Here is a 23,341-nt window from a genome sequence, read left to right on the forward strand (position 1 = left end):
TCCATTTAAGAAATAATTGAGATATTAAAGACGTGTGATTTTTTTTCCTACATGAGGAGAAGTTTCCCATTTCTTACTAACATTATTATCAAAAACGCAATGCCTCTCTTATAATAAATTTATATTTTTATACAAACACATTTGTCATTTTACTGCTATTTTCATTGAAATGGGAATTATTTCACACTCGAGTGCAAACCTATGTGTGTTCCTATTTTTTTGCCTCTTTTCTATTAAAGATGAGAATTCGATTTTAATAGCACTGTGAAACTGCCTCATTTCAGCGGTTTGTGCCTGTTGACTGCAAAACAGATGGACAGATTGCCTCACGTTTTAATAATCTGCCTTAAAACATAATCAGAAATTTATTTCAGAACTTAATAAAACGTATCTGATCGTTCTGCTTTGTGTGCTCCTAAAATAATTTAGTGAACCCCTAATGATATCGATCATGCAACAACATCCAGTTGATGTTTTTCCTTTACAATCTATAGTATTCTTAATGTATTATTAAAGGGCAAAAAATAGATTTTAAAAAGTTTGTTTTGTGTCATTTCTTCCTATACAATAACTTTGGTAGCAGGGTTAAATTGTTGCGTTTGAGTTGCATTTGAATACGGTCTGATAGTTCTCACAGTCTTCAGGCTATTGAGCATCAGGGATGTTTATATGAGTTAAAAAGGGATTTTGGGGGTGGGAACGTAGTCTAACTCATTTAATGGAGAGAAAATGGACTGAAGGAAATGGATTTAGAATACAAGAATCCATTGACAAATGTATTTTAAATGGAAGATGGTAACGCACATTTCCGGATCGATCATCAACCTATAAAATGTCTGTTTACATCATAAAAATGCCTAAACAAATGGGAAATTATTGATTTTCTGGCTCATTTTCTATTGTGTCCTGGTCCAGACAGACATATGTACTCCATAAACATGAAAGTATGTATTTACATTGGATGTAAATTTAAAGTCTATGAAGCTCCTGTTTGTGTGGCTGAAAATCTCATTTCCTGATCTCTCACTCAGGCTGTTCACCTGATACAACCAGATAAGCTCCTTTTCCTATTTGCTATGAATGTAATATATATACAGCCGTTCAATTCAAGAAAACCTAAATTCACAATTGTATCAGGTATTTTCCTTTAAAAAAACATTCATTTCACAAATGCAACTCGAATGCAACAATATAACCCTCTTACTTAAGTTATTATAAAAAAACAATGACACAAAAAAATCTAAAATGTTGCTCCAAAATTAAATTTTACACATTTTTTTACTTTTTGTAACCTTTTTGTTCATTTACAAATCAGGGATAAAATTATTGAGGTACCAATTTTTGACAATAGGGTTGCAAAATTTTAAAAGCATTACGAAACTCATAATATTTAGTTTGCCTTCCAAAGGTTTATTTTAGGCTCTATTTTGTACCCTCTTTGTGCAAAGTGCTTGTGTGCTGTGTGTGTGCACAGTAAAATCGCCAATGGTAAAAAAAGTCAAATTAACACTCACAGATTATACAGTATATATCTACACTCTCAAAATGTGGATTATGTTTACACTGTGAGAGTTAACTTGACCTTGTTCAACCTTATTTTGGGGTGTGTCTGTGTCTTTGTGTTTCTAAAATAGTGCTGATTCTCACCCTGCTGCCAATGAACCTCCCATCCCTAAAAACCACCAGCACCGTCTTCAGATTTATTCCCCAGTGAGCATCAAGCAGGATTTAGTCCTCGCCGGCGTGCTCATCACGTGACAAGCCGCGCCTTATCTTCCCCACACCTGTCCACCACGACAGGAGCCAAAGCTCTGCACCTTGAACAATTACACCGTGTTGTCAAAAGCCGAATCCCAGAGCCAACAAGATCAGCTTATTTCCCCCTCCTCCCTAATTAATTTCATCCAACCAGTCAGAAATCCTTCCATCTGGAGAAATATAGGATCAGGTGCATGCGTGCTAGGAGACCAGCGTCCAGTGTCGGCGGTCCACGACCGCTGCTGTTTCAGAGAGAGCTTTTCCACCCTGCGGGGGAACATGAGCATGTTAGCGTTTGATTGAAAAGTTGCATATAGTGTATATCTAATTGGCTAGATTAACTTTTTGGCGGTTTGTAAATAATATACAGTAAACTGACTTTTTAGGTAACTGCCAATGGGCATACAGTAAAACTTAAAAGGTTGCTAAGAGATTTCACGGATTAATTACTGAAAAGAAAAGAGACAAAAGCTTAAATCTGACATTTTCTTGTCCGGTCTTGAAGCCTCTGCAATAAAACCCCTTCTCATTGAAAAGCCTCTTGTCAACAGTGAATGACAGATTATTCATCCATATGCTTTCAACTCTCCCTTTCTCACTTCACACACTTAATAACAATTAATATGTTTACCCTCTATATTATTATTAATATTAATAATAATCATTAACATGTGTACCCTATTTAGATTAATATTATCCATAAGTATTATTAATATATGTACCTTATTCACATTTATATTATTAATAATAATGAAAATGTTTACGCTCTTTATATTAATATTAGTAATAATAATTAATACGTCCACCCTATTTCATCAATATTATTAATAATAAATCATTTGTGAACCCAATTTGTATTAATATTAATAACAATAATGAATTATTTACTCTATTTACATTAACATGATTCATTAACATTATAAATTGAACAGTATACTATCAATAATTATTAACAATTTAACCTATTTATAGAAATACTTTTTTTATTGGCTTGCGACCACTTTGCCATGAGAACTTACACATGGATGACAGTTTTTGTTGCATTTAATAAAAATAACAAACATGAACCTTGCAAACACACCACAAACAAGTCCGACTTGTATTCTATTACAATACCAACAGGGTTAGTTTTAATACAGCGGGTGAGCAGAGATAAATCATTTACTGTAAACATGCTTATAATTAAACAAATTATATTTTGGTGGCAACTACTTTGACAAAACAAAAACGACAGACATTAAATAGGCTTTGGTTTTCAAAACCGTTCTGTATTTTAGACATTCTGTTTGATTTGTCGTGTTATTAGGTTAGGATTGCATTATGTCGGTTCTGTTTGACATATCTTGGAGCTATTATCGTGTTTCGTCAAGTGCACTGACATTAAGATTTTAAAATGAAACCCACCAACTTCAGCAGCCTTTTAGCAAACAGCGAAAATGACAAATGCGGTACACAAACCCATAAAGTCTCTGACTTACAGATGCTGAAAAACAACCACATAATATTCACATGTGTTTACAACAGATCAATGTGACTTATAAACCAGCATTTCCAATGCTGTCTTGAAAACATGACACTAGACATAGCTCCTTCCAAGAACAACTGAAATGATTTGTTGCTTCCTATGTTGAGAGACAAGCTGATGTTGTTTCCTTAAAACAAACAGAATCCTCTTTAAAATAATAATATAAAAACGGGGCCATTGACTGATAACAGAAATTCGTCTGATAGCCGTTGGCTTATGGGGCGTGTATTCAGGGATCGTCATTTCATTCCCGCTGAAATTGCTCGGAACAAATCACTATGATATAGAGAACCCTCCTGACTACCAAATGAAATGAGATGAATTTAGTACATAGAAGACTGAAATTGCTTGGTGCCGGTAACTCAGGGTGTGAACGAACAATCTTAAATCACACTTGCATGTCAATCATTTTTGCGCTCTTCAATGGAATAATACTTGGCTCGTGTCAACATCAATACCTTGTGATGCACATAATACAATACATGTTCTAGATGTTACGCAACAAACCAAGAATCAACCGACGTGAGGTGCCTGTGGATCTTCGAATGTGCCGTATCAAACACCCACTCTTAAATATATTACAAGATGGGTCATTCATATGAATTCATAAGATCTCATTGCTGCGTGTTTAGATGTGCTTCATGCCAGTGATGTTAAAAGTGGCACGTTTTTTGCACTATTTACATCATGCAAATTTATACCAATCATCCACTTTGTGAAATACTTTTAAAATCCCTTGATATATTACGTAGCATTTTATAACGTTGTTTTAATGTTTTGTACGGCATAATGAGTCAACGGGGTGTTAAAAATCAAAGATTAGAGACCAGTTTATACCTCCCCCTGGAACCGGAGATGACCGCACTGCATCATGGGATACAGTGCAGTGTGCTCTGGCTGTGCACTACACATTTTGATAAATGCAGTAGGTCATCCAAGGACTCTGTTTAGACAGAATATTGGCATACTGCGGCGATAAGTGTACAATGCTTTTCCAAAAAACACATTTCATCGGGAGTCCATCCTGCATGTACCCAAAGAAAAAATACTGCAAATTATTATCCCCAAAGCTTTGAAATCATCCATTTGAGCTACGACGGCATCTTATGAGCTATTATGTCCTCTCACTGTGTGTGTTTATGCGTGTGTGTGAGGAATGAAGACATCAATTTCGTGCAAGAGCATTTTAATATACGAAACGCCTTTAATCATCTTTATGAATTGAAAAGGTAATTATTTGTTTGTCTCACAGCGGCAGAAGAATACAAACAGCAACCCCCCCCCAAAAAGTATAGAGTATGGTAAAGACTAATTCATTTACACAGTGGCACGGGTGATGACAATTTAAATCCCAAAAAGGTTTAGTCCAGACCGCTTTGTGGCTTAAGAACATTCGCCTTCCAACTATAATCAATATTGCCCCATAAAGAAAAAAGCAAGGAAAGCAATCCAAGAATGCCATTACCACATGTAATGCTATTAAATTCTCATAAGGCTGAAGCAGTGTTATAAGGTTTAAACAAGTTTTATGAGTCCGGTCCACTGTGATTATAAAACTCGGATTTCCCCCCGGAGACGCCCGAGAGCCGTCTCTACCCAGATCCGAATCATGCGTGAAGCATTTCAAAATAACACACACCGCCACAAAAACCTCACGTGAAATGGGATTTGACACTATGAGATGTAAACGTTATTTGACAGCCTCTTTGCTACCTGAGAAACACTACAGGGTATCGGTCAGTCGATTCAGACTTGAATCCAACCATCAAAAAGCTCTTTCATCTGACTGTTGAGGTTGGTGAGGACGTTCTCCCCTCAGTTCCAGTCATGCGTGTAGCGGATCAGCGTGGTGCCCGTGTCGCGCCGGGGAGATGACGCCATGCGCTGTAGGTTTACCGCGCGACCCCGGGCATCAGTCAGCCTAATGAAGAGCGAGAAACAGCCGGCGGTGCTGTGAGTTAATTAATAACGCGGCCTGTCTGTTCTGGTTTGAAATGCACAATGCTGGGTTGCCTCACAGGCCTGGGATTAACTCTGGATAGCGCTGCTTTTTATCAGGTTTTTCTGTGTTTAATAATGCATGTTTTAGCCGTGTGCCCTAAGTGCTGAATTACATTCTGACACTCAAGGTAAACTCACCTTCTAGGTTTCAACTTCTACTGCTGTGCACTTTTCAAAAGATGAGAAGTTTGAGTGTTTAAAGATACATTTTTTATTGTTATTTTCTATCTTTTTTTCAGGAGGCTTAATCTTAGTCCCAGTGTACATTGCCTGTCTTTTTTTAAAACAACTTGCACTGATGTATCTTAAAAGATATCAGTGCCATTGTTTTGTCTCAAGATACATCGCTTCTATGCTGATGGAGGTAACGTGTTTACGGAATGCGTTCTGTAGAGCAGTTTGTCCGTTTAGGGCTACTGTACAAACAACATGTTGAATTCCATGTAAGGAAATGAAGATAGAAATAGCTCATTCTAAGGTCATAAAAAACGTAACGCTTCACTGTGTAAGGTCTTTATACACCTCTGAAGACATAGTTATGAATATATTATATTGCATTTCTGTCAAGAGATCCTCCAAAAAAGGACACATTGGTCCTCTAACATAAGAAATGTTTGTAAAACAAGACCATAATCCTAGAATTTTATTTACCAAGTTATTTGATACATACACGCTCTTTGTATGTGAAATGAGAAACTTTAAAAGAAGTTTGAACTGGCACAGTCGTATATGAGACATCAAACCTAGAAAGCTTATATTAGGTTTTTATTGGCTGCAATTGTGTCACATGGTGCTGTCACAAATCTTTAAATGAATATGTTTTTTTTTCCCTTTTGGGCCCCTTTAGACTTCTGAAACATATTTGTTTTAAAGAGAGAGCAGAGATAAATAACAGTTTACAGTAAACATGCTTACAATTAAAACGTAATATGTTGGCAGCTTTGATTATTTGATAAACTTTTATAATTTGAGTAAAATGAATCTATAATTTTGTTAATTTGCGTTTTTTTCATTTTCTCAAAGGATCAATATACAAATGAGGTGGGGAGAATGTGGTACTATTGTGGCTCTTAAGGCAAAATTTTAAATGGGTGCTGATTTATTCACAATATGTGTAATATTTACACAATATCAATCGTCATGATTATTAATATCACTGTCATTATTAATACCAGTATATTGTGACACCCGTAGCATCATGTCACGCTACATTTTTTAAAGTTTATTTACATTTACAAAATACCTTTAATCCCCGGCAATGCCATCGCCATGCGCTACTGGTAAAGTACAGAAATGCTTTCATCGTGGACCTAAATCTCTTTTTCCTGATATCTTATTGTATTGCGTCTGGTTTGGTGCATTGAACCAAGTCAGAGCTGCCGTACTCCCACCTAGGTCCAGTAGGATTTTTTATCAATTTTTATTTTGCAAATTGCTTTGGATAAAAAGCGTCCACTCAATGACAAAGTGTGAATTGTTCTCTGTATCGTGAAGGATGCTTGTATGTGTCTGCATAGCTCTGATCATATGTGCTATACCGCAGACCAGACACTATTATACTCAAGTGTACCGAGAACATAAACAATCCATATTCAACACCACACCTCAACACAAACCCATCAAAAGCTTCAGTCTGGCTGAGGGACGGGAGAGACTCCTCACTAAATCATCTCGCCAAAACCACATAGGACAAGAAAATCCGTGGATCAATACATTTTCAAAAATGTAATGCATTTCAAATGATATCGCTTCTCGAAATGGTAAAGACAATCATTTATTTGCTTTAAAGTACCACATTAGTATTGTGTCAGCATTAATGTGTGTCTGAAATTTAATTCTAAGTGTATTAATCATATCCCTGGAAGGATGTTCCAAAACAAAACAATGACCATCTCAAAAGAGGCTAAGAGATAACAAATCTCAATTATTTGGAGATAAAATGGAGTAATGATGCTGCTTAGCTTCGAGTCCCAAAGAAACTCCAAAGTTGTTGAGTCAGCAAAAGGCTGTTCGCCTCGGCCAATGTCGGATTCCAAGGAGAATGTGACTTTAAATGAGCTGCCAACCAATGAGTTTTCAATTTGCCGCTTAAGCTTTCCTCTGCATTTGTTATTTAGGGTTAGTGCACTCTTAAAGATTTTTAAGAGTTTAATTGCACTTTTGTTTTGCTGTGTCAAACTTGCTGTGAGTACACCAGAGTTAGGCAAGAATGGATTCTCTTTCAGTCCAGGAGATCAAATTTGAATGACATTGGCCACACCCCCACAGGATGCTGAATTAAACTTTGAATGAAATGACAGGAAGGGAATAGTGATTCAAAGACATTAAATATAGTCTCATCGATTTTTTTTCCATCTCAATCTGATTTATGAGTCTAACACATAAAAACCGAAATAATGATTCATTTAGAGTAATTATGCATACGTATTTAGCCTGACAATGCACTTGTCTCAATGAAATAGATAGTCAAACAAAATAAAAACAGGCCTTACAGAAAAAGCACACGTTTTCCCCATGTTATCACGTTTTTCACATGTGATCGAAATTTTTTGTATAAGAATTTTTGTATGTGATACGATGGGCTTCACATGGGAATTTACAAAGGATCCACACACAAATTTTCAAAAAACACAGATTGTGCAAAATACTTTTCACAAATCAAATTTCCCCTGTTTGAAATCACATGTAGATGTGGTAACCCTGATAGCACAGTCTGGGAGACGTCTTTTTGATGCCTACATTTAAATCTGCAAGTTTTTGTTTTTGTTTGCTCATGGGCAATATGTCTCTGAGATGTCTCCTGTCAGATCTCATATAGATCTCAAGATGAACAGTTTATGATTTAGAATGTATGTAAAACTGAGACTTTTCTCGAGAAATCGCACCAAACAGCTCAAGGTATATCATTTTTATAAGCTTACTAGCAAACTGGAGTAATACATTTTTAGTTTTGAACACTAAAAAATCAGTTTTGAATACGGATTTTTGTTCATTTTTAATCCGAAATGTTAGAGATTACAGCTATATTGCTATTATTTCAAAATGTACCCTTGCATGCGAAATGCTTGTATATCTGCTACTTCGCTATCGATCTCTTCCAAGTTTGAATCACATTACTAAGACATAAAGTACACTATAGCCTCTTAAAGTGTCCTGGTGCAATTATATTATTGACTTTCCACAATCAAACACCAACGGAGAACTAAAAGCCACTTCAATACAAACACAACTAAGGACATCACCTGGGCATCCGGTTACCTTAAAACATTCACTGTGAGTAAATTATATATGTTTGAAGTTCATTTTATCCACCCTGCTGTTTTCACATAAGCAGAGATCTAATGGGCAATACATATCATTTTGAAAGATATTACTGTAGCTGTGAAGGAGCTGTGGCCAGAACTGTTGTCCCTGTAGGATGCGCTTTAAATAATCGCAGGGCTGATTAATGGCCTTTCTCACTGTATCAGGGTCTCTACCGCTTTGTTTGCCCTTAGAGTGCATTTGTTTAGTGCTTCTGCTTACAGTTTCACGGCTTGACTTTCCCGGTTGGCTCTTAATGTCCTCTAAATGAAGAATTTATAATGGGTGAGGGCTGTTAGAGAAGCCGCATCCTACGGTGAGATTTTTACATGCAAGTCCCCATCATGCATTCAAGACATTCTTGATCAACTAGCCTCAAAAAGAGGGCGCAGCAAATTTTGCTGTGGCTGTTTGCCCTCACCAAGTAGCAGGATTTTTTATGAGTTTTTTATGGGTTTTTTTGGTAAAGAATGTGCTGTTCTTAAATTACAGGTTGGTCACGAGTCAAAAATAGTTTGCAGGTCTTCCACAAGAAAAATCCAAACAACATTACTTTAAAAGGCTCATATGACACGGCTAATAATATTAGTGTTTGTTTTAGTAATGTAATGCAGTCTGTTTACAAGATTTACATGTGTAGGTTCAAAAACGCTGTATTTTTCACATGCCGTGCATGTTTGTATCTCCTCTTTGCCCCGCCTCTCTGAGACGTGCAGATTTCTTACAAAGTTCATCGCTCTGAAAATCGAGGTGTGAAATTATTGGTGGGTTAACCAGTGCATAGTGATTGGTCGAATAGTGCAAGCGTTTGACGGAAATGTAACACCTCTTACCATATTTGGAACATCAGGTTCCAAAGCAATTGTACCGACAGGTACACCCACCTTACTTGCGTATACATTTGGGCGGTCTAAGTCTAATCATACCAGAACTGACGTAGATTTGTGGGGGTGTGGTTTCAGGAGATGTTTCAGGTAGATCTGGGTGAGCATTCGGTTTAAGATAGAATGCATTATTTGTTTCCGACACTTTCATTTTTTTGCAATTTTACGTGTCTAATACATGTATGGCAACTTGTTACACACCAAAGACACAGAAAAACACGAATTTGCACCATATGACCCCTTTAAAATCTTTGTAGCTGATTAGAACACTTTTGAAAACAGAAGCAACGGCAATGTAACACTGGTCCAAAAACACAAGCATTTGAACAAAATACCACCAACAGAACATTTACAACTGAATAAAAATGTTAAATGAATATGTACGATTTAAAAATTCAAAAAAGAAACAAAAGAAACTTCCAGTGCTTCTGAACCAGTGTTAACATCGTGCGACTTTTGCTTGCATCTCCAGAAAAATACACAGTAATCCTATGCATCTCAGTCTCTAGTTATTTAGAAAAGATGAAACAAATATCATGAAAAGCTGAATAATTTGTATTTAATTTAAGCCTTGAACAATACAAACAGACAAGCTACTGATTGATTGATTTGATAATAATAAATTCATAAGGTTTACCATCTGGACCCATGCAAGTATTATTATAGTTTAACGTTCCGGGCCAAAAAAGTCATTTTATCGAAAAATGTTTTTGTGCTTCAAGAATTCTCCATTTCTCTTAACCAATACATTAGATCTACTAACATTTTTTTATATACTGACATGGTTTGCATTTCAAACAGCTTGCTGGAGAACACATTTTTACATTTGAATCAGTCATCAATCTTTTCTGTCATATCAGTGTGAGATATCAGAAAATATTATTTGACGTGAGCAGCGTGTCAGTGTGAGATGTACAACATTCATAAACCAGCCATGGATTCAGCTTCTTCCTTACTGTTTTGTTGTTTCAAGTCTTGCTATATCTTGAGACGGAATAGAAAAACAGTCAGTGACAGTATTTGGATGAAAAGACATTCATACATTTTGAATAAATTAATTGTATTATTATTTGTATTATATATCTTATATTAATCATGGCAAAAAACAATTTCTATTTCCATAGGAAATTTTTCTTTTAGATTTAGGTCTGACCAAAGGAGCTGATCTATCAAAGTCACCAACAAATTCATCTGCGTTGCATCCAGGCAGATTTTAATCTGAATGGAATCAAAGCTAGGACCTTCACGGATGTTTCAAAAGAAATCTTTTAAGAGGAAAAAACACAGTCACAAGCTTTAATCCTGAAAGGAAATTGAACTCAAAGGTCTTAACTCTTGCAGGCGAACTATTTCTGAGCATAAAGGCAAATGAGAACATCACTTCTACTGTTTGTTTTAGTTAAAGATACTTAAAAATGCACACAGAGATTTGCCAAGCAGTTGATCTCCCGACCTCTACATTGCATTGCAAAAACATTTTTTATAACATGCTTTTAACACACCGATGTTAGTTGTTCAATGTTAAATCTGCTCTCAAAACTCACTTGTGTAATGAAGAATATTGTGTGTGTGTGTATGTTTGTTTGGATAACTGAAAGGTTATATAACGTGTCATTCATTCAAGAGTGTGAATCAGAAGTTTCTGCATCCTGAAATTATTACACAAAATCTCAGACATGCTTCCAAATCCAAAATCAAAAGTCTCTTAGAGACAAGCTTAAATCTTTCTTTCATGTTTCATGTCTGAACACATTCATTAACTATTATACTGTATTTCTGTGGTCAGTTTAGTTTCCTTTTCAAGTTAAAGATAGTCAAGTGAAATCTTTATGATGTGTTCTGAAGTTGCTCATGGCTTTCAGAATGATCTGCTCTACAGAATATGACAAACTTTGAAAAAGAAAAATGGGAACGAAATGTGTTTACTTTCTTTATACTTCAGTTAGCATTTCCTTTTTAAAAATGCCGCAAAGTGAACCACACTTTTTGCTGACAGTCACAACTCTAAGACAACTCATGTTTAATGTATTCAAATTTCAGGAATAAGTTATGAGAGTCATAGCAAAATACACATTTACTCTTTCTAGGTATGTTTTTAGGTAAAAAAAAAAATTCATTCTGTGAACTACAAAGAATATCTCTCCCAAATTTCCAATAAAAATATTATTTCTATTTGCATTTATTTGCAAAAAATGAAAACTGCTGAAACAGTTCAAAATAACAAAGATGCGGATTATTTTTACAGTCCTCAAATTCGGCGAAAAAAAAATTATATTCACTCTTAAGCAATAAAGAAATCATTTTTGTAAATATTTTTTTTTTAGGAAAGTTTAAAAAAAGCTATATCTTTTTTTACAAGAAATCCTCGATTTTTATCACAGTTTTAGCTTCTTGTCATGCTGTCAGTCTTTCACATTGCCGTTGTTGGATGACTTTGTCACTCCTGAGGTTTGATTTTGTTGTTGACACTGGACTGGAATGAGCACAATACATCTAGAAATGCTGACTTTGTGAAAATTTTGAAAAGGTTCTTAATGTTTTGCGTCTGTATGTCGAACTGATCACAAACCATTTAAAAGCAACGTGAACCAGTTTGTTATACTAAAAACAGTAACAAGGTTAGACCGAGAGTGAGCTAGACTCTCTGTGACACTTAAATCTTATCAAAGAGACAAGTCTCAACATAAAAGACATGTCAGCTTCCCATGGGAAGAACCGTGTGGTTCTACTGGGGAGGGGTTCCACTGATCTACAACTCTTCAAAGGTCACTCACTGCACGACTCTGTACTCATAAAAGAGACAAGATACAGATGAAAGACAAACTTGCTAATTTAAAAACGGTGAAGACACAACCAGCTGTGACGATGAATTAAGTTTTCATTAGTTGAGTAACACATAAACAGAGAAGTTATGAGTCTGCATGTGGATGTCTTTATTCTTGTACTATTGTGTTTTCTTTCAGCAATCCACTTCAGAGAAAAGATAAGAAGAGTGAATTTTAAATGCAAGCTGCAGAAGTCGCAGCTGTCACAAAACATACAGAGCCGAGCCTGGAGCGAATTGATCGTGGACTCTGTAGATCACGATGGATGAGGAGTGCTGAGATATCAAAGACAAATTGCAAATATACAATCTCACGGAAATTTATAACAACTTTACGAGGTGACCAATTCATATGAATTTTTACAATCATATTCGTACGTTTTAATGCGATTTGTGATTTCACACCAGTGACATTAGGTTTAGGGGTGGGGTTGCGGGAGGGGCTTCAGTATTCCGTATTTTTTATATTTGTACTATTTACATCGTACAATTAAATTGTTAATATGTGTTTAACAAACGTGAAAGTGAAACGTTAGATGGTTATATCCATTCTATAAAGCATTATTTTATCACATAATATGAATTATTAAGCAAGTATATCATTGCTGTATATTAGACATGCACCGATAAATCAGCCAGTAATCGGTATCTTATGATAGTTTCAAAAACAGCTGATGATCAGGGCCGACATATCCTGTCGATCAAAAGAGGACTGGAAAATGCAATGAATTTGTGTTCTGTGACACCACCAGTTTGATGTTAAAATTAACAGTCATTACTGTAATGAATTAATAAGATTCAGAAAATTAATCATGTAATCATCAGAATCTGTATCGCCATCAACAGATATTACTCTGAATAATCGGTTTATCGGTGGAGAGGTTGAGTATCGGTGCATCTCGAATGTATATTGGATTTTTCTTCACTATAGTGCAATGTCATTTGTTTAAATTCAAGCCTTGAATTGAATGGGAAAATAATCCCGAAGCCTTTCATTTGTGATGTATTCAACTCACTAGATTACACAACAATAAGCATAAGCACATGGTTGTTGAAAGGACACAAGTAAAATAGTTTTAAAACCCTTAGGGGTGTTAACAACATTCGGATGTGACCCTGGCACTTATGAAACACGGGGTCTGGGAATACGTCAATGCGGCGAACAACTTAAAATGCCCGGGTGGAGATCTGACCTTTTCATGGAAATCGCACGGTTAGCAGGTCATTCATTCAACAGTAAGTCATGAAATGAATACACATTTTCTCACATATAAAGCGGCTTCTCCGAAATCTACTTTAGACTTTCAATGCCTATAAGCCATACACCCCAAGCTTTTCACACAAACTCTTACAGAAACACAATGCTTTTCTACTGTTTTGATGATATTATATTCATATTGATCCTCTGGTTTTATTACCCTACTCTTCCAACACTCGTCTTGGTCGTAAATGAATAATTACAACCAACAAGATCCTTCTCGTCAGTTGCTTTGCTAAGAAAACATCCTCTTAGAAAATAATTTACATTTTAATCAGATGTGGCGTTGAGCTGTAAATTCAGGTTTTATGTGCACAGAAAAAAAAGTTGTATTTTTCGAGCATGGGGCCTTGTTTAAATGTTCCCCCTTTTTTTTAACAACGATGCTGACAACTGTAACTTAAAGTTCTAAAGACTTCAAGTCACATTTGATTTGAGGAACTATGAATACACTCGCATGCTGTGAGCCTCCACCAGGAATCTGTCAAGGACTCACGCTGGGTCTTCTGGGACACGCGGAGACGTGAGACGTACCCTGTTGTCTTATAAACTTGAACAATGAGATGTCTTTGAAGTAAAGGCTAAAGGCTGAACGTCAGCCTGTGTGACTGCAGATTCACTACAGAACCAGAAGAAATATTCACTGGCTCAACCTCAAGGCAGAAGATTTGAGATGACGGACTCCATTTCATCTACAAATCCAAAAGGTCGTAGTTTCTGCTTCTATGTTTTCAAGGGGAAAATGCTGAAGACGAAAATGTAACTCTGTTTTTATATTCTGCATGTTTTTATCAGTCCACCATTGAAAAGAACTGCTTCTGTTTTAAAACAGGTTAACCAACATATTCACCCAGCAAAAAAGGGTTTTGGTCACATTTTATTCCTCTAGATTTTGTCTTAACTGAGCTTTTCTTAATATAAATAATAAAACTGTAGTATCAATAGTAATGTAATGCCATCCATACTATAAATAATTGTGTCATTGTGAGGTTTTGGTTTTCTTACAAAAAAATACAAAATACAACATGTGTATCATAGTGGCCAAAAATGATGTAATTTGTCCAATATTTGCTCACTCAATTTACATTTTTGCCAAGTCTTAAGTTATTATCGAAGCTGAGCTTTAGTTTATACTCCAAATACAACTATCCAACATGAATACAAAGTTTTTAATATATCTTAAAATATATATTTTTCCTAAGATGGACATCACTTTTGCGAGAACTTTATGCATAAAAACGCACAATTATGCAACCCTCCATCCCTCCATCCTCTGATATCACTTCGAGGTAAAACGTTGAAATAGGCACAGAATGTACAATCAAGAATCAAGAACATAATCACAGTATGCATGATGCAAGATGTAGACTGTGACAACCTAGACCAAAGGTACAAGAAGTCAATTGTGTTGCATTTGGTACAATCTGTGTCGAGTGTCAAGGCCACCAGAGATGAAACACAGAACATCCAGGCTCTGGATGATGGGCTGATAATGGAATTACTCCGATAGCTGCCGACAGCACACAGGAAGCGGCACCTATTCCCTCAAATCCTTCGGGACAACCAGATATAGAAAAACAAGCACATACCGGCCAGCGAAGCAAATGTTTTGATGAGAAGCAGTGAGTAGTGGTTATAGGTACAGGGATTTAAAAAAACAGGATGTTTTTAGAAATTGGAAAGATACCGGGAGTGTACAAAATCACTAGGCACATTTTCTAAATCAATCATTTGGTGACTAACCTAGAATTAGGTTTTGGGTTCACATAATTCCACTTACATGTTTAATAGAGCACATTCTTGCTTTCCAAAAATAGCAGGATGTAACACAAAAAAAGGAACATAACACAATGTTTTTCTACCAAAAAGGACTTTTTTTAACTTAAAGGGATAGTTCATCCAGAAATGAAAAATCTGCCATCATTTACTCACCTTCACGTTGTTTCAAACCTGTATACATTTAATTGTTCCAATGAACACAGAGAAAGATATTTGGAAGAATGTTAGACATTTTCAGTTCTGGGACATCATCCACTACCATAGTAGGAAAAAAAATGTTTATGGTTCTTTTGAAACACATACTGAGATATTTTGAAGAATTTAGGAAAACAAAACATTCTCGGGCACCTTTGACTACCATTTAATTCTGCTATGGTAATCAATGATGTCCTTGAACCGAAAATGACTTACATTCTTCCGAATATCTTTCTCTGTGTTCATCAGAACAAAGTCATTTATAGAGATATGAAATGACATGAGGGTGAGTAAACAATGACTAAATTATCTAGCTAATATTACAACAACATATCTTGGTTCTAACAAAGAGAAAAAACAATGTTACTCACATACTGATCCGAATCAAAGCAACATCCACGGGGTAGATTTAAGGATGATCTTTCTCTCCAACGTCTCTTTACTGGAAAGTATCTCCAAAGATATCTTTAGGTATCTCCACTAAAAGCCTTAGGACCACCGGTCCTAAAAGCATCTCTGCTGGAAAGCCCTTATAATCTTACATCTTTATATAATTTGAACTCTTTCTACAGTCTTTCTAATGCCTTCATGATCTCTTCCCTGCATCAACATGAGAAGACGGTCTCAGCCTACGACATCTTTTTGTACTGTGAGGGCCATGTCGTGTTTCGAAAGGGAGCATCCTCAAGTTTCTGGTTGTATCTCATAATTCCATACACAGCCAAGCACCTGAGGCCCCAAAATAAATAAAGATATTAGTTCAACCATATGAAACATTTCATGCAAAAACTCTCAATAGCTCAAAAAGCCACGTTAATGATCTAATGGAAAATTATATATGAAAGGAAATACTTTCATACCATGTTCAAAAGGGAAAATCTCGAGCACCCTTGAGATGTTTGCCTTTAAGACTACAGCAAACATTCTTACAGTTCCTGATGGACACATCAAAGTCACAAGGTGATTAGCATTGGCAGTAAAATGTGCGAGAGGCAGCTAGAAGCATGCATTTCATAGGGACTTAAATCAGCACTGAAGAGATGGATCTCATTTACAAGCTCACTTCGCTCTCTTTCAGCTAGTATATCATGTTGCGAGGGCAATAAGGATGTCAAAACTTCACCAGCTACTTATTTCTATTACACGATTTTGGAAACTCTTGGATGTGCCGGTTTGAGCACGCAGTAGACGCGAAGAAAAACTAATAGTAAGCTGTGATGCATACTATGGACAAGAGTGTTAACACATATTGCTTTCTAAAAACAAGTATTCCCTTCTGTACCAGAATGAACAGAATTGTAAACTATTAAAGAAAGATAATGGTCTGCCGTTGAAGTCGAATAACAAACATCAATTTATTTTCACCCAAAAATAACAACTCTTATCATTTACTCACCCTCATGTCATGTCAAATCTGTATGACTTTCTTTCTTCTGCAAAACACAAATGAAGATAGTTTAAAGAATGTTGTTAACCAAACATCGGCCCTTACCGACTTCCATCGTGTTAACAGAAAACCACTTAGACATTCCTAAAAATATCATAGTTCACAACATGTCTTCTGCTGAGTAAAACATTTTTTTATTTGCATGTTACGTCAGTCTGTTGGATCGCTTTCCCTCAAATCCCAAAATGGACTAAAGATATTGCCATTTATAAAAGTATTCACTATTAAACATTACAGTTCAAATGAGGTTTATAAAGGAGAAATATTAAAGTATTCACTTAACATTACAGCTCAAATGTGCTTTATAAAGTAGAAATACTGCAAAAGTATCGTACAAGCAGAAAGAATACAGATTAGGGGAATTAACTGCGCTGGTCCAAGGCACTGAATCAGCATTTTGCCTCTAAGCCTGGAATGAAAACTGCTCATTTTCTTTCTTCTCGCAAATAATGAAAGAAAAGCTATTTTTTCCCTGCAGAATAAATAGTTTAGTGGGACGTACGCAGCTAAGCTGAATCTCTCTTGCTCGTTTTAATTCCATTACGGCCATGGTTGGGAGAAAGACGTTCCTCGTGAGTTTAATTGGAAGTGAGTTGATTGATGGACGATCTGCTACCCTTAACATTTCCCAAACACCTGCCTGCTCATTACTACCGCAGTACTGCAGAAGAATCAATCACTAAATGAGCCAGGTACACTCCGACAGAGTGAGCGAGAGAGAGAGAGAGAGAGAGAGAGAGAGACAATAAAGCTCTCGCTTCCAAAGATGAAGAGAGATGTTGTATGGGTACGTGTGTCACGTGTCAAGCTGTTAGAAAGCTTGTATACACACAGGTGACTGCACAATTTGCACAGTTTGTAGACTGTAGATGATTCATAGACTCTTTTGATTGTTACATTGTTTGACAACCGCAAATAATACATTTTTAATAAAGAAGGCTTTTGTGGCTTCAAAAGACTTAAAGGGACAGTTCACCCAAAAATGAACATTCTGTCATCATCATTTCCTCACCCTCAAGTTGTTCCAAATCTGCATACATTTCTTTGATATGATGAACACAGAGAAATATATTTGGAATACTTGTAACCAAACAGTTCTTGGGCACCATTGACTAACAAAAATGACAACGGTAGTGGTCTCGATAGTTTCCTGTAGCTCAGTGGTAAGACCATTGTGTTAACAACGCAAGGTTGTGGGTTCGATTTCAGGGGATTGCAGATAGCTAAATATAAATGTACAGGATAATACAGTGTAAGTCGCTTTGGATAAAAGCGTCTGCCAAATGCATAAATATAAATGTTGTTTGGTAAATGTGCACCGGAACTGCTTTCCTACATTCTACAAAATATATGTAACAGAACAGAGAAATGTACAAAGCAATTTTATTTTTTTTAATGTACAAAGCACGTTAATTTTTTCCCTTATGTGGCAAGTAGCCGTGTAATGAGCGGGATAATGTACAAGCAGCCGACTGTTATTGGGAAATATACACTGTCTGGGCTTATTTCTGCGATAACAACCGGCTGCCTGTACATTATCCCATACATAACAAATCTTCTTTTCTCATCAGACCGAGATCTTGAGGCTGAAACTGTCTTGAAAAGAATCTATCAAACGTACAAATGAGGAAGTCCCTCTCAAAATAGGCACCCAGCATGGTGGCGTCTCTTTCGTCTGGCAAGATGGTTAGGATGTTCTCCTGAGGGTCCTAAGGCCCATTAGAGCTCAGATTGATATTGCTTGAGATGGCAGGAAATCTTTAAGCTTGGGTCCACGTTCAGGTGGCTATCAATCAAATTTTTGTTCTCTCGATTGAGCAGGGCCTGCTCTGCTAGGAGGAAGCGGAGCAGGGAAATGCACCAATCGGGAGATGGATCATGCGAACAGGAAGCATTTTGTGACTTGGAAAATCTCCATCTTTCTGACAGCTGGTCAATATCATCAGTGGGCTAACATTCGGTCAACTGTGACTTTGTTCGGGGAACATTTAATATGAGGTTTGTGAAGCTCTGCTTTGTGTTACTGACTGACAATGCAACAAAATATCGAAACTCATTAAAGGTTGACGGGGTTTGAGAAAATAAAAGTGCTGAGCTGTGTGGTTCAGAAGCAATGCTCGCCTGCCTTTGGTTACCAGAACAGTTGCTTTGGAGATCTTTAAATAATGCATATGCTCAATATAGAGAGGGTTACATATATTTATGGGTCAGATATGCAGAATAGCTCTCTTTTAGAGCCAAATATCACCTGTAGATAGCCCATAATATATACAGTCGTGTTCAAAATGTACAGTACACCCGTTCTGTATACAGGACACCTAAGTCTGCGTCACTATTGTGCATGTAATTTCTAATCGAATCATGACAAACTATATATCATTGGAAAGGTCTAAGACTCTAGAATACAGATTTCTTCGGTAATTTTTTTAATAATTTATGTAGGGAGAGTAATTGATTATTTTTTTAAAGAGTGTACTTAGATTTTTTGTTATCCTTTTGCGACCAGCATTTTTTTAATGTATTTTTTTAATCAAAGAAAAACATAAACTTTTTTAATATGTTTTTTACAATAAACCTAACTGCAGCTACTTTTCTTTTTTCAAATGAGACCAACCGTAAGTCTGTATTCCAAAGAATTCACAAGTTTTCGCCCTTTTAGTTCCAACATGCGTTTTCATGTGTAGGCTTAAAAAGGGCTCCGACAGTTAATGTCTATTGACCTTCAGAAAACTCCTCCAGATCCTTCACAATCTTTGCTATTCCAGCATCTTCTACATATGTGACTCATGTCCAGTATAAAGATCTGTAAACACTGAGAATTGAGAAACACATACACAACTATTAAAAACGATAAAAACATTCCCTGATGCTTAAGTAATCAACATGAAACATTAAAAGTCAGGTGGGTGTAAACATTGAAAAAATTATCATTGGAATTAATTTTTATTTGTATTCTGTGAAATGATAAGATAATAACAATTTACACCAATCCAAGAGATCACATACACCTGGCCTGAATGTAATGTAATGTACACTAATCAACTGTTGATCAAATAAGTCTAAATGTTTCATCCTGCTATGTGGTAAAATACAGAACAAGTCTGAAACACACGAGCAAAGCCAGGATTCAGGCTGAAAATGAAGATCGTATCTAATGGCCCGCAAATGGCTGGATCCTTTTAAGGTAGAAAGAATGATGCATTGCAGTAATTAGTTGAATGCTCTGGCACTGATACCCCCCCCCCCCCCACACACACACTTTCTTTTTCCCCTCTCTTCAGGTGTCTCTGTTCAAATGAGCTGATAGATTTAGAATGATGCCAGAAGAATGAGGTCAGGCTATGTGAGGCCGCTGGATCGTAGCGCGTTATCTTCAACAAACACATGTCTTTTACATCAATTACACTCCAGCTGCAAATGGAGCCTCTGACTCCCATCCACACACGGACACACACACACACACACAGCATTGCTCTTTCAATTAGCAAACCATTTCAGGCCATGTCCACATATACACCTCCAAACCAATGGCAAACCACCAATGTCCATGCATACCACGTGAAAGTGCTCCACCCACACGCCGTGACATCGGGCAATCTCTTGTATTAGAGTATATATATCTATAGGTACATTATTTTGGGCAAATCTAGTTTATCTTAATATTATTATCTTTATTTCTTAAGATTTATTATGTGTATTAATCATTTTATGCCAGACAAGTAAATGGCCCTGTAATTCTGCCTCCAAGATACACCCAAAAACTAAGAAGCAATCGCACAAACCTTGCGAGACGTGGGGTGATAACATAATTTCAGAAACGGATTTGCTGTACACAAAAACGGAAGGGTGTCCTTTTTAGATTACTCCATTCTGGGACCTTGTTTCAAGAAATAGCGGTTTCAGACTCCCAAAACACTGGGCTCCTATTTTGATCATCTTTTTAGTAGGCATGACGAAGAAATTTACCAAGAAAACTTTTCCTACACTATAAAAATTATTTGTTGTTTTAACTTATAAAAAAATGTGTTACGCAGCTGCCATAAATATTTTGTAAATTCAACTTAGAAATATTGGTTAAATATGACCATTTTGCATCAAATTCACATAATAAGCATTTTTTAAGGTTGAAATAACTCAAAATGTTAAGGCAGCCAGATAACTTACTTTTTTAAGTTGAAACAACAAATCTTTTTTTTACAGTGTACTGTACTATGGAACTAAAAGTGGCCAAGAACTGTTTGCTTTCCTACATTCTTCCAAATATCTTTCTCTGTGTTCATCAGAACAGAGAAACAGATTTGGAACAAGTAGAGAGAGTAAATTATGACAGAATTTTTATTTTTGGTACTACTTCTAACACTGTACAATGGATCAGTAACATTAAATGTTGGTCTCCATTGAATTCTTATTTACAAGGACATGCCCAATTCTTTATCAGTAAAAGGGCTTCTGTTTTAGATCTGTACATGACAGAACCACTCCACTCATCACCATCGCTCTGATCAAAACTGTCATCAGACTATCACAGTTTTCACACCCGCAGGTCTTCTCACCCTTCTCACCATTTACTTATCTCGTTTTATTTACAATCCAGTCTACAGTTTTTTCATTCTTCACTCTCTGTCCCTCCTTCTCTCTTATTAGTTCTCCTTCTGTCTTTTACTACATCAAGTTTTCATGATGCAGCTCCTCTGAGGTTTAGCCCAGCGCATGCTCCTTCTCAAAACCATGCACAATTTATGTGCTGGCGGGACGTGCAGGAATCCGACTTCACTTCGAGCCTTAGATGTTTCCGTCCATTCTCAGCCCTATGCCCAAGGGCGCTTGAAACGCGTTATGTTATGGATTCAGAGGAGTGATTCCCAAAGTTTAAAATCATATGTTCAAGTTGCACAGTGCTGACCTGTTTTATGATAGAGATTAAAACTTACATCAATGATCCTTTCTTATTTATTTATTTCTCTTCATTTCAATTCACCATCCCGCATGCAAAACTTGGGAATTGAAGAACATCCTCAAATCATTGTTAATTCACATTTAAAATGTTTAAAACATGTCCTTCTTGCAATGTTTTTGTATGATTTCAACTAAAAGCTCGACCTGTAATAAATTTGGACAACCTCATCCAGTGTCATTTCAAGGTCGCGGCACAGATCTAACGAGCAACCTCGCACCCAACAATGTGTCTTAAAATTCAACATCATACCTTCAAGTTCTGGCCCAATTTTTGATGAGGTCTCTGTATATACTGGACGCAAGGAATTGTGTTCTTTAGAACTGTTCTGCATGGTCCGCTGAACTCTCTAGCTTGAAGAGCTCGTCGTCTTTAAAGTCCCTTTCAAAACAGAGGGGGATTTATGCAGCTGAGCTGTCATGGTTGTATTGTTCACAGAGAATCATATTAGAAACCACAGGGGTGCCATCCTGAAAACATTACAGCGTAATATGAAGATATGATACACACTCTAGTAATGTCACATCAGATTAGGTGTAAATGCAGAAAGGGTTTAAAAGGGGACGTCTCGTAGAAAATCTCTCTTGTTGTTTTTATATACAGCTGTATGGAGACGCACATCAAAACTCAAATCTCAGAAGCATTTACTTCAACAACTCTTCAATAGGGTCTAATTTGAAAAATCGGTTATCATCACAAGCATGAGCACACGTGACTGCCTCATTTACATATCTACAAGGACTAATCAAATTATTTTTATTAAACAATAACACAATAAGCTGAATAATTAAATAAAAGCCCCTGAATCAAGAGAATTTAATTTGATTATTGTAATAGACAAAAGCACTAAATAGACATTACAATGTGTCTTTTATATTGAATTATTATATGTTTATGATTGTTGTTTTTAAACACAAGAAGACATTGCGTGCATGGATCCTTACCCAATCGGTACTACCAGCTCTCGATTTAAAGTAGTTTCTCTTGAGGAACTTTTATGTTGTAGTCTATGAAGAAGATAAATAAGAGACAATTTCATTTGGGATACTATCAGACATCACTTACATGTATAAATATAAGCAAGCCTGAAGAATTTTGACATTTTAAGTGGGAAAAAGGCATTTACATTTATGGATTTTATTCAAAGTGACTTACATTACACTACAAGGTATACTGTTATCGTTGTATATATCATTGATATGATACAAAAGAAAAATAGTGTAGCATATGGTGCCTTTAAGACCTGCTGTCAATGCATATTCCTAAAATAAGCTCCGTTCAGTTTTAATTATGGGCTGCGTAGGTTTGTCCCATATCAACATACCGGTTCTAGAAGGGGCCAAAAACATCTGATCGTCCTTTCCGACCAGCAGATCTTAAACAAGCAACAAGCTCGGTCTCCACATCCTATGC

At 36.3% G+C, this 23,341-nt stretch overlaps 1 long non-coding RNA gene across 1 annotated transcript; it reads right to left on the bottom strand.

Moving 5' to 3' along the window:
• Nucleotides 1–1,086: 1,086 nt before the first annotated feature.
• Nucleotides 1,087–22,341, bottom strand: LOC130413216 (uncharacterized). The gene is made up of 5 exons (XR_008905465.1): nucleotides 22,181–22,341; nucleotides 16,924–16,960; nucleotides 16,388–16,462; nucleotides 15,899–16,256; nucleotides 1,087–2,025 (listed from the first exon to the last, which is right to left on the bottom strand). It is a non-coding gene; the product is annotated as an uncharacterized LOC130413216 (long non-coding RNA).
• Between the last annotated feature and the right edge of the window lie 1,000 nt (nucleotides 22,342–23,341).

The sequence above is a fragment of the Triplophysa dalaica genome, chromosome 23, assembly GCF_015846415.1.
Source record: "Triplophysa dalaica isolate WHDGS20190420 chromosome 23, ASM1584641v1, whole genome shotgun sequence".
In the NCBI taxonomy this organism is placed as follows: Eukaryota; Metazoa; Chordata; class Actinopteri; order Cypriniformes; family Nemacheilidae; genus Triplophysa; species Triplophysa dalaica.